This window comes from Jaculus jaculus, chromosome 18, assembly GCF_020740685.1.
Source record: "Jaculus jaculus isolate mJacJac1 chromosome 18, mJacJac1.mat.Y.cur, whole genome shotgun sequence".
NCBI lineage: Eukaryota > Metazoa > Chordata > Mammalia > Rodentia > Dipodidae > Jaculus > Jaculus jaculus.
Window position 1 is genome coordinate 39,766,342 of NC_059119.1, and position 5,279 is coordinate 39,771,620.

General features: G+C 50.2%; 1 long non-coding RNA gene across 1 annotated transcript; it reads left to right on the top strand.

Moving 5' to 3' along the window:
• Positions 1-554: 554 nt before the first annotated feature.
• On the top strand, positions 555-4,962 carry LOC123455794. Its single transcript, XR_006634142.1, has 2 exons — positions 555-738; positions 4,915-4,962. It is a non-coding gene; the product is annotated as an uncharacterized LOC123455794 (long non-coding RNA).
• Positions 4,963-5,279: the final 317 nt, after the last annotated feature.

Here is a 5,279-nt window from a genome sequence, read left to right on the forward strand (position 1 = left end):
CTCATAGTCACAGAATCCGAATCTTTCAGGAGAGGAACTGTGCAGGCTGCATAGAACGGCTCTCTCCTAATTGCATCATGACTTTTTCTTCTATGACTATCCCTTTACCTCTGCCTGTGGCTTTCTCTGTCTATCTCTGTCTCTCATTTTCTTTCTTCTTCATTTTTCTGGCACTTCCAGCTCCATACACTTCTTTTTATTTATTTAATACTGTAAAACCCATGGAAAGATACCAGGAGCCAAAAACAGCCCCAGATGCAGACAGCCTTATGACCCCCAGATGCAGACAGCCTTGTGACCCCCAGATGCAGACAGGCATGACCACAAACTCCGCCTAATGTACTATAGATAACCCTGTCAGGATGCTTCCGAGAAGAGAAAAAAAAAAAAAAAAGAGGATCCCCACCGACTCCAAGTCTATTAATAAGTAACCAGTAACCAGTGCTGGGACTGAAATCATGCTTCTGCTTCTGTAAACCTGCTTCTGCTCTCCCTAACTCTATAAAAAGAGACCCTTCCCCTTGCCCGGCGCACTCAGCCTCTCGAAGGACTGGAGTGCCCGCAGGCGCCTGTGTAAACAATAAAGCTGCCTCTTGCCTTTGCATCCAGTGGCTCGGTCTTGGTTCTTGGGCGCGGGTCTCCCACCACGGAAGATTCCCCCTCCCCCGGGAATCTTACAGCTGGGGGCTCGCCCGGGATTGGGGACCCCCGCCCAACCCAATTACTGCCCACCGGGAGGTAAGCATTTAATTTGGTGCACCATTCTGTCTGTCTACGTCTAGTTCCGTTTTTTGCGCTGCGTTAGAAAATCGGCTCGGATCCGTGTCGTTCTGTATCTGGGCGGCTTGAGAAGGAGCTGACGGGCTCGGACTTCTCCCCCGCCACCCTGGAGGACGCTTCAGGGAATTTGGGAGCCCGATTTTTCGGAGCTCAACAAGTATCCGAGGGATACGTTAGTCTGTTGGGTGGACAAATGGTCTCCCCGTCTGAATCTGCATTTTCAGTCTGTTACTGAAGCCGCGCTGCGCGTCTCTGTGCCGGCTGTCTCTCTGTTGTCTTAGTCCTTGGTGTTTGTTTAGTGTTGTCTCTTGACAAAATGGGTCAAAAAAAAAAAATGGTGACCCCCCCGAGTTTAACCCTAGATCATTGGAAAGACGTTCGAAATATTGCTTCCAACCAGTCAGTAGATGTCAAAAAGAAAAAATGGCAAACTTTCTGTTCCATGGAATGGCCCACCTTTAATGTGGGCTGGCCAAGGGATGGGACCTTTAACCTCTCTACTATTTTACAGGTGAAAGCAAAGGTGTTCGATCACGGTCCACATGGACAACCAGACCAAGTCCCCTATATAGTCACCTGGGAGTGTCTAGCAGTTGGCCCACCGCTATGGGTCGCCCCTTTTATCCCCCCCCCCAACCTGCCCCGCCACTGCCTCTCCCTGCCCCTACTTCCTCCTCTTGTTGTCCGGTTGATACCAAGAAGCAGCCCCTGAAACCGGTACTTCCCCCGGACCTCAATACCCCCCCCCCTTATAGATCTCCTCTCGGAAGGACCCCCTACCTATGGATCCCAAACCCAGGCACCAGCCGCGCCGCCGCGCCCCCCCCCCCCCCCTTGCACTCCCTTCCCCAGTGGCTGGACGCCTACGGAGCCACCGAGAGCAGCCACCACAGGGGGAGACTTCACAAGCCTTTCCCTTGAGGCTCTTCTCAGGACAGAAGAAAAGCAGAGTCTTTCTGGAAGCCAGAAAGAATGTTCCAGGCGATAACGGGAGACCCACCCAGATACTAGATGAGATTGATGATGCTTTTCCTTTGACCCGCCCCGACTGGGACCACACCTCAGCAGACGGTAGGGGACACCTACGCCTTTATCGCCAGTTGCTCATAGCGGGCCTCCGTGGTGCTGGGCGCCACCCTACTAATTTGGCCAAGGTAAAGCAAGTAATACAAAAACCAGATAAATCCCCTGCTGCCTTTCTAGAGAAAATTAAGGAAGCAGAGAGGATTTTTAATAAACGAGAGACAGCAGAAAAGAGAGAGGACCACCTACACAGGGAGGCAGAGAATAGAGAAGACAAGCATAAAAAAAGAAACAAAAACAAAAGAAAAATGCTAGGAAACACACGAGAAGCAGAGAATTGAGCCGCCTCTTGGCCACTGTAGTACAGAACAATGATAGGACTCATAGGTTGGGAGACCAAAGGAGACCCAGACCCAGAGTGGACCGGGGACTATCGTCCTGTCCAGGACCTTAGGGAAGTTAACAAAAGGGTGGAAGATATCCACCCCACTGTGCCTAATCCTTATAACCTGCTGAGTTCTTTACCTCCCTCTTATCAGTGGTATTCAATCTTGGATTTAAAGGATGCTTTTTTCTGCCTGAGACTGGCTTCCCAGAGTCAGCCACTGTTTGCATTCGAATGGAAGGACCCTGACTGTGGAATCTCAGGGCAATTAACATGGACAAGACTTCCCCAGGGATTTAAAAACAGTCCCACCCTCTTTAATGAAGCCTTACATCGGGACCTGGCTGACTTTCGAATCCAGCACACTTCCTTAATTCTGCTCCAATATGTAGATGACCTCCTACTTGCGGCCTCCTCACATCAGGACTGTCATACAGGTACCGGGGCCCTGCTTGAGACTCTGGGACGCTTGGGCTATAGAGCTTCTGCTAAGAAGGCCCAAATCTGTCAACAAGAGGTCACCTACTTGGGATATAAATTAAAAAATGGCCAACGCTGGTTAACACCGGCCCGCATAGACACTGTAGCTCACATTCCTGTCCCCCAGAACCATAGACAACTCAGAGAGTTCTTGGGGACCGCTGGGTTCTGTTGCCTATGGATACCAGGGTTTGCTGAAATGGCAGCCCCTCTTTACCCTTTGACTAAACAAGGAACCCCCTTCAATTGGACTAAGCCACAGCAAGAGGCTTTTGACAAAATTAAACACTCTCTCCTCTCTCCTCCGGCTTTGGGCTTGCCTGACATCACCAAGCCCTTCGAGCTATTCATAGATAAAAGACAGGGGTTTGTGAAGGGAGTGCTAACTCAGCAGCTTGGACCATGGAGGCGCCCGGTTGCATATCTCTCAAAAAAGTTAGATCCAGTGGCCTCAGGCTGGCCACCATGTCTAAAAATAATCGCTGCAGTTGCAGTCTTGACCAAGGATGCAAGTAAACTAACCCTGGGGCAACCTCTGACTGTGCTAACGCCACATGCCATTGAATCTATCGTGAGACAGCCCCCAGATCGCTGGCTGTCTAATACATGTATGACTCATTACCAATCCTTGCTTCTCGACAAAGACCGTGTGCAATTTGGTCCGGTAGTGGCCCTAAACCCGGCCACCCTGTTGCCCCTCCCTGAGGGGCCAGAGACCCATAACTGCCAGCAGATTCTTGCAGAGGTACACGGAACCAGAAAGGATCTCACTGACCAGCCGCTGCAGGATGCAGATTTCACCTGGTACACGGACGGTAGCAGCTTCCTACTGAATGGTGAGAGGCGAGCCGGGGCCGCAGTGACCACCAGAGACCAGGTAGTCTGGGCTAGCGCCCTGCCCGGAGGGACCTCGGCACAAAAAGCGGAACTCATTGCCTTGACTCAAGCCCTCCAGCAGGCTAAAGGTAAAAAAACTCAATGTGTACACTGATAGCCGGTATGCATTCGCCACCGCCCACATACATGGGGAAATTTACAAAAGAAGGGGCCTGCTGACTTCAGAGGGAAAAGAAATCAAAAATAAGACTGAGATATTGGCCCTCCTCAAGGCTCTGTACCTACCCCAGAAGCTCAGCATTATACACTGTCCAGGTCATCAGAAAGGAAACAGCCCCGAGGCCATAGGGAACAGGTTCGCTGATAAAGCCACCCGTGAGGCAGCTCTGGGACCCCAACTCTTGATTCTGATGGCCACTGAGGAGGGGACTCCTAAAGCAGCATCTCCAACTCCGGGATGGGAATACACGAATGAGGACTTGGACTTGATTCAGAAACTGGGGGCATCATATGATGCTGCCCACGGCAAATGGACTTACCTAGAAAAGACTATTGTACCTCAAAAGATTACAGCCCTCCTCATTAAGCAACTTCACAGGCTAACCCACATGAGTGCTCAAAAGATGAATACTCTACTAGAACAAAAGGAAACAGGACATCTTTTTCTAAACAAAGGTTCAATCCTAAAAGAAGTTGCAAACACTTGCAAAGTGTGTGCTCAGGTAAATGCTGGATGAGCCCAGATGGCCCTTGGGTCTCGCCTGAGGGGACACCAACCTGGGGCTTGTTGGGAGCTCGACTTCACTGAGGTAAAACCGGGTATGTATGGTTACAAATATCTCCTAGTTTTTGTAGACACTTTTTCAGGATGGGTAGAAGCATTTCCCACCAAGCATGAAACCGCCAGAGTGGTAACCAAGAAATTGCTAGATGATATCTTTCCTCAGTATGGAATGCCACAGGCACTCGGGTCAGACAATGGGCCTGCCTTTGTCTCCCAGGTAAGTCAGTCAGTGGCCAAGACACTGGGGATCAATTGGAAGTTACATTGTGCATACAGACCCCAGAGTTCAGGTCAGGTAGAAAGGATGAATAGAACAATTAAAGAGGCTTTATCTAAATTAACGCTTGCAACTGGCTCAAAGGATTGGGTACAACTCCTACCCCTGACCCTCTACAAGGCCCGAAACACCCCAGGCCCTCATGGCCTAACCCCCTTTGAAATCCTCTATGGCAGCCCCCCGCCAGCTGTCACTTTCATGCTTACAGAAATTTCTAATTTTACTGATACCCCCACCTTACAGGCTCACTTGAAGGCCCTACAGTTGGTACACCAGGAAGTTTGGAAACCTCTAGCAGCTGCCTATAAAGAGGCAACTAATAAACCGCTAATCCCCCATTCATTCCAGATAGGGGACTCAGTTTGGGTCCGTCGACATCAGACCAAGAATCTGAAACCTCGCTGGAAAGGACCTTACACCGTGCTCCTGACAACTCCCACGGCCTTAAAAGTAGACGGAATCGCCACTTGGATCCACGCCTCCCACGTCAAGGCTGCCCTGACAGAGTACCCAGACAGCACACCACCAAACCTCGCACCATGGAAAGCACATCGCACTCCAAATCCCCTAAAGATAAGACTCTCTCGATCTTAACATACCTCTTCTTAACTTTCAGTTTTGTGAGTAACATCTCTGCTAGTCCTCACCTTCCCTTATCTTTGACTTGGCTAGTCATTTCTGAGGGAGGACAAATTATTTGGTCTAATACCTCC